Here is a 7806-nt window from a genome sequence, read left to right on the forward strand (position 1 = left end):
CCCAAGTTTGTCTATGAAGAGCTAATCTAATTGTATTTTTTTCTAGAATGGATTTCTTATGTGGAATACTAATGGATAGGGCCTCGTTGCTAAGTGCTACAAGATCTAGTGCACTGGAACTCGTGGTTATGGACCCGAATCCTTTAGTATGGAACATTGTCTTTTCCAAGTAAAAACCCCTAGTATATGAAAGAATGAAAAGGTGCTTTCGTTCTTGTGGAATAAGAAGCCCTCGTACCTTAATGAAAGGAAAATCGTAATTTTTCGTTAGGTATTTGACCAAATAGGATCGTCCAGTTCCTATAGAACCTATCACTAAAATACCCGATAGGGCTAAGCGGAACGAAAAGGGTTTTCCATGAGATGGTAAATGAAAACGATTAGTCCCACACGAGGTTTGGGAATAAGTGATTGTCTGATAATGAGCAAGGAATATACGTCTTTCTGCTAAAGAGGATCTATTAAACTCATAATTCATTAGATCCTTGTTATCAATGCCAACTAGGTATCATAAGGAAATGGATCCCGGTTGTTCAATCCTTTGATAACCAAGGTCATTCTTTGCTAAAGAGAAATGATCACTATGAGTCAGACTCAATAGAATTGGATCCATTCCAAATAGCGAGAATTAGGATTCTTGATCCCTCTCAATCTCTCTTTCAATTCGAGGATCCAGAGAGGTGTTTTCATAGTCATCTCCGAATATTTGCCATCTCGGAATATTTTCGATTTCATTTTTCTATGATATGTCTTTCTATATGAAAATTGGTTATTTACGATGTACGATGATCCCTGTTAAGCATCCATGGCTGAATGGTTAAAGCGCCCAACTCATAATTGGTAAATTTGCGGGTTCAATTCCTGCTGGATGCACACGAACGGGAACATTCCATAAGTCTATTGGAACTGGCTCTCTATCCATGGAATCTCATCCATCATCCATACATAACGAATTGGTATGGTATATTCATACCATAACATAAGAACAATAAGAACTCGAATTCTTATCGATACTGGAACTCAGAGCATAGGAGGGAAAGTCGATTTATGGATGGAATCAAATACGCAGTATTTACAGAAAAAAGTCTTCGTTTATTGGGAAAGAATCAATATACTTTTAATGTCGAATCGGGATTCACTAAGACAGAAATAAAGCATTGGGTCGAACTCTTCTTTGGTGTTAAGGTGGTAGCTGTGAATAGCCATCGACTACCTGGAAAAGGTAGAAGAATAGGACCTATTCTGGGCCATACAATGCATTACAGACGTATGATCATTACCCTTCAACCGGGTTATTCTATTCCACTTCTAGATAGAGAAAAAAACTAAAGGAGAATACTTAATAATACGGCGAAACATTTATACAAAACACCTATCCCGAGCACACGCAAGGGAACCGTAGACAGGCAAGTGAAATCCAATCCACGAAATAATTTGATCCATGGACGGCACCGTTGTGGTAAAGGTCGTAATTCCAGAGGAATCATTACCGCAAGGCATAGAGGGGGAGGTCATAAGCGCCTATACCGTAAAATAGATTTTCGACGGAATCAAAAAGACATATCTGGTAGAATCGTAACCATAGAATACGACCCTAATCGAAATGCATACATTTGTCTCATACACTATGGGGATGGTGAGAAGAGATATATTTTACATCCCAGAGGGGCTATAATTGGAGATACTATTGTTTCTGGTACAAAAGTTCCTATATCAATGGGAAATGCCCTACCTTTGAGTGCGGTTTGAACTATTGATTTACGTAATTGGAAGTAACCAATTAGGTTTACGACGAAACCTAGAAATCGATCACTGATCCAATTTGACTACCTCTACGGGATAGACCTCAACAGAAAACTGTTGAGTAACGGCAGCAAGTGATTGAGTTCAGTAGTTCCTCATAGAAAATTATTGACTCTAGAGATATGGTAATATGGAGAAGACAAAATTGTTTGAAGCACGCACAGAACCGGAAGCGCCCCTTGTTTCAAAGAGAGGAGGACGGGTTATTCACATTTAATTTGATGGTCAGAGGCAAATTGAAAGCTAAGCAGTGGTAATTAAGACCCCCGGGGGAAAATAGGGATGTCTCCTACGTTACCCATAATATGTGGAAGTATCGACGTAATTTCATAGAGTCATTCGATCTGAATGCTACATGAAGAACATAAGCCAGATGACGGAACGCAGAGACCTAGGATGTAGAAGATCATAACATGAGCGATTCGGCAGATTTGGATTCCTTTCCTATATATCCACTCATGTGGTACTTCATCATATGATTCATATAAGATCCATCTGTCTAGAGATCGTCATATACATCTAGAAAGCCGTATGCTTTGGAAGAAGCTTGTACAGTTTGGGAAGGGGTTTTTTGAGAGAAAAGAAGAATCTACTTCAACCGATATGCCCTTAGGCACGGCCATGCATAACATAGAAATCACACGTGGAAGGGGTGGGCAATTAGCTAGAGCAGCAGGTGCTGTAGCGAAACTCATTGCAAAAGAGGGTAAATCGGCCACTTTAAGATTACCATCTGGGGAGGTCCGTTTAGTATCCCAAAATTGCTTAGCAACAGTCGGACAAGTGGGTAATGTTGGGGTGAACCAAAAAAGTTTGGGTAGAGCCGGATCTAAGTGTTGGCTAGGTAAACGCCCCGTAGTAAGAGGGGTAGTTATGAACCCTGTGGACCACCCCCATGGGGGCGGTGAAGGGAAAGCTCCCATTGGTAGAAAAAAACCCACAACCCCTTGGGGTTATCCTGCGCTTGGAAGAAGAACTAGGAAAAGGAAAAAATATAGCGATAGTTTTATTCTTCGTCGCCGTAAGTAAATACGTAACTAGGAATATGGAAAATTGCATTTTTGGAATTTGCAATAATGCGATGGGCGAACGACGGGAATTGAACCCGCGCATGGTGGATTCACAATCCACTGCCTTGATCCACTTGGCTACATCCGCCCCTTATCCAGCTAAAGGATTTTTTTCTTTTTTCCGTTGATCATTATTCTATTTATTCTGACCTCCGTACTTCGATCGAGATATTGGACATAGAATGCCACTCTTTAAAAAGGAAAAAAGGAGTAATCAGCTGTGACACGAAAAAAAACGAATCCTTTTGTAGCTCATCATTTATTGGCAAAGATAGAAAAGGTCAATATGAAGGAGGAGAAAGAAACAATAGTAACGTGGTCCCGGGCATCTAGCATTCTACCCACAATGGTTGGCCATACAATTGCGATTCATAATGGAAAGGAACATATACCTATTTACATAACAAATCCTATGGTAGGTCGCAAATTGGGAGAATTCGTGCCTACTCGGCATTTTACGAGTTATGAAAATGCAAGAAAGGATACTAAATCTCGTCGTTAACTGAATTCTGAATAGAAAGATTAAGAAGAAAAAAAAGATTCAAAATAAAGTAAAGGTAGGCGGGGAATAAACTTATTTATGACAAGTTTCAAACTAGTAAAGTATATCCCTAGGATAAAGAAGAAGAAAAGTGGGCTAAGGAAACTCGCAAGGAAAGTTCCAACCGATCGTCTACTTAAGTTCGAGAGAGTTTTCAAAGCACAAAAACGTATCCCTATGTCTGTTTTCAAAGCACAAAGAGTTCTTGACGAGATTCGGTGGCGTTACTACGAGGAAACTGTTATGATACTGAACCTCATGCCCTATCGAGCATCTTATCCCATCTTAAAGTTGGTTTATTCGGCAGCCGCAAATGCAACTCATTATAGGGATTTCGACAAAGCGAATTTATTCATTACTAAAGCCGAAGTCAGTAGGAGTACTATTATGAAGAAATTCAGACCTCGAGCTCGAGGACGTAGTTTCCCTATAAAAAAAAGCATGTGTCATATAACAATTGTACTAAATATAGTAAAGAAATCTAAATAACCTTTAGATCCATCTAAGATTTCGATTCCCAGTAAAAAAAAATATAGAATAGAAAAATATGGGACAAAAAATAAATCCACTCGGTTTCAGACTTGGTACAACCCAAAAACACCATTCCTTTTGGTTCGCACAACCAAAAAATTATTCTGAAGGTCTACAGGAAGATAAAAAAATAAGGGATTGTATCAAGAACTATATACAAAAGAATAGGAAAAAGGGCTCGAATAGAAAAATAGAATCAGACTCAAGTTCCGAAGTAATTACACATAATAGAAAAATGGACTCAGGTTCAAGTTCCGAAGTAATTACACATATAGAAATTCAAAAAGAAATCGATACGATCCACGTCATAATCCATATTGGATTCCCAAATTTATTAAAGAAAAAAGGAGCAATCGAAGAATTAGAGAAAGATCTACAAAAGGAAATTAACTCTGTAAACCAGAGATTTAATATTTCTATCGAAAAAGTTAAAGAACCTTATAGACAGCCTAACATTCTTGCAGAATATATAGCTTTCCAATTAAAAAATAGAGTTTCATTCCGAAAGGCAATGAAAAAAGCCATTGAATTAACTAAAAAAGCAGATATAAGGGGAGTAAAAGTAAAAATTGCGGGTCGTCTCGGAGGAAAAGAAATTGCACGTGCCGAATCCATTAAAAGGGGCAGACTTCCCCTCCAAACAATCCGCGCTAAAATTGATTATTGCTGCTATCCAATTCGAACTATCTATGGAGTATTAGGTGTAAAAATTTGGATATTCGTAGACGAAGAATAACTAATCTTGTCTTCGAATTCTGTCCATTGATAGAATAAAAAATGACAAGAGACTTTTTTCCTGAAATCCCTGCAAAAGAAGAAATTCTACCTCTTTCTATAAGATTTAATGAAAATTGATAAATCATTTAATATAATTGCTATGCTTAGTGTGTGACTCGTTATTTTTTTTTCTTTTTTAAAGAAAAAAACTTAGTAATTATAGAAAATTAACTAATACTAATAACCAACCTATTGCTTCGTATTGTCGAGATCCTAACTAAGAAACAGTCACTATATGAATAAATACCTCTATCATAAATGAGTAGATGTGTCATATAGTTGTAGCAACTGCACTTTTTTATCTAAAAAAAAAATGGGATTCTAGGTTGTGAAGCAAAACTAAAGGGATGTGGATAAAGGGAGGGATGATAGAAAGAAGGAAGAGGAAATAAATAAGATATAGAATTCCACTGTGTATGGTCTATGAATTACATCATAAAAGGCAATGTGAAAAAGCATCAATATAATAAAACTAATAGAGAATGAAAAATTGTAACTTGAAAGAAGAACTACAAATTTTAAGCAATAATAAAGAGCCGCCCGGGTTAATAAAACTGAGAAAATTAACTCGGAAAGAAATTTTTTGGAAGCTCCGTTGCGGGATTCAGACCTAACCATTCAAGGAGAAGCAGTGGGAACGACAGAACCTATGATTCCATAGGATTTTATTGAAAAGAATCCTAACACTTCATTGGGTGGGATGGCGGAACAAACCAAAAAAATTGTCTTATTTGGTAAGTTTATAAATTAACAAATAAGACAGGAAAGAGTAAATATTCGCCCGCGAAATTCTTATTGAATTAGAATACTTTACCGCGATTCAATAAGAGTAAAAATAAGGATATTTTTTAGAAGGACTACATTATTATCTATAAATATAGAATTTAGATAAATATCCACACACATCTGGATATATTCTAGATCTTCTTTTTTGACTATATATTATATTTTTCTGTTTTAACAAATTCAATATAAAAATAAAAAAAAAACCTAACTTTTTCTATTATCTATTAATGTGTATCTATCCGTACCGTAATATTTTTAAATATTATGGAATTAGAGAAATTTATTTACATGCTTTCTCATTCCATTCGCGAGGAGCTGGATGAGAAGAAACTCTCATGTCCAGTTTTGGAGTAGAGATGGAACTAAGAAAGAGAACCATCGACTATAACCCCAAAAGAACCAGATTTCGCAAACAACATAGAGGAAGAATGAAAGGAAAATCCTTCCGAGGCAATCGTATTTGTTTTGGTAGATATGCTCTTCAAGCACTTGAACCCGCTTGGATCACGGCGAGACAGATAGAAGCAGGACGAAGAGCAATAACACGATATGCACGTCGTGGTGGAAAAATATGGGTACGTATATTTCCCGACAAACCGGTTACACTAAGACCCACGGAAACACGTATGGGCTCGGGAAAGGGGTCCCCCGAATATTGGGTAGCCGTTGTTAAACCAGGTCGTATACTTTATGAAATGGGGGGAGTATCTGAAACTGTAGCTAGAGCAGCTATCTCCATAGCGGCCAGTAAAATGCCCATACGAAGTCAATTTATTCGATTAGAGATATAGAACCCTAAAAGGGGTATGGAAGAAAAAAAATGCCCGGTTTTTCTTTCTGGAAAGACAATATTTCTTTCATCCTTTTGCATTGAAATAACAAATTGAAATCAAAATAATATGATTCAACCTCAGACCCTTTTAAATGTAGCAGACAATAGTGGAGCTCGAAAATTGATGTGTATTCGAGTCATAGGAGCTGCTGGTAATCAGCGATATGCTCGTATTGGTGATGTTATTGTTGCTGTAATCAAAGACGCATTGCCCCAAATGCCTCTAGAAAGATCCGAAGTAATTCGAGCTGTAATTGTACGTACATGTAAAGAATTCAAATGCGAAGACGGTATAATAATCCGCTATGATGACAATGCTGCGGTTATAATTGATCAAAAAGGCAACCCAAAAGGAACTCGAGTTTTTGGCGCGATTGCCGAGGAATTGAGAGAATTGAATTTTACCAAAATAGTTTCATTAGCTCCTGAAGTATTATAAATACTAGTAGGCGAAATTTAGATCAAAGAATTAATATTAGTAGATTGTGTTTTACGTATATGTTTTAAAATCCAAAATGAAAAGAAAAAAAAAGAAAACATGTTGATTATAGAAAAATTAGGAGGAACCTAGAATTAGAGTCTTATGGGCAAGGACACTATTGCTGATTTACTAACTTCTATAAGAAACGCGGACATGAATAAAAAAGGAACAGTTCGAGTAGTATCTACAAATATTACCGAAAACATTGTTAAAATACTTCTACGAGAGGGTTTTCTTGAAAGTGTTCGGAAACATCAGGAACGTAACAGATATTTCTTGGTTTCAACTTTGCGACATCAAAAGAGAAAGACTCGAAAAGGAATATATAGAACAAGAACTTTTTTAAAGCGTATTAGCCGACCCGGCTTACGAATTTATACCAACTATCAAGGAATTCCTAAAGTTTTGGGTGGAATGGGAATTGCTATTCTTTCTACTTCTCGAGGGATAATGACAGATCGAGAAGCTCGACTAAACAGAATTGGGGGAGAAGTCTTATGTTATATATGGTAATCGCCCCGCCTATAGTGCTCGAATTCTACCTCGCCCTTCCTATTTTGAAAATAAAAATGGAAAAATAGGAGAAAAAAATATGACAGAAAAAAAAAATAGGAGAGAAAAAAAAAACCCGAGAGAAGCAAAAGTTACTTTTGAAGGTTTAGTTACGGAAGCCCTACCCAATGGAATGTTCCGCGTTCGGCTAGAGAATGACACCATCATCCTAGGCTATATTTCAGGAAAGATCCGGTCTAGTTCTATACGAATACTGATGGGGGATAGGGTCAAAATTGAAGTAAGTCGTTATGATTCAAGCAAGGGACGTATAATTTATAGACTTCCCCATAAGGATTCGAAGCGTATCGAAGACTCGAAGGATAGCGAAGATTTGAAGGATAGCGAAGATTTGAAGAATACCAAAGATTCAAAGGATTAGGTTTTTCTTTTTTTTTTCTAGGGTAATAAATTCTAAGTTCTAAAATTCAAG

Source organism: Hordeum vulgare, unplaced genomic scaffold (genome assembly GCF_904849725.1).
Source record: "Hordeum vulgare subsp. vulgare unplaced genomic scaffold, MorexV3_pseudomolecules_assembly, whole genome shotgun sequence".
Classification (NCBI taxonomy): domain Eukaryota; kingdom Viridiplantae; phylum Streptophyta; class Magnoliopsida; order Poales; family Poaceae; genus Hordeum; species Hordeum vulgare.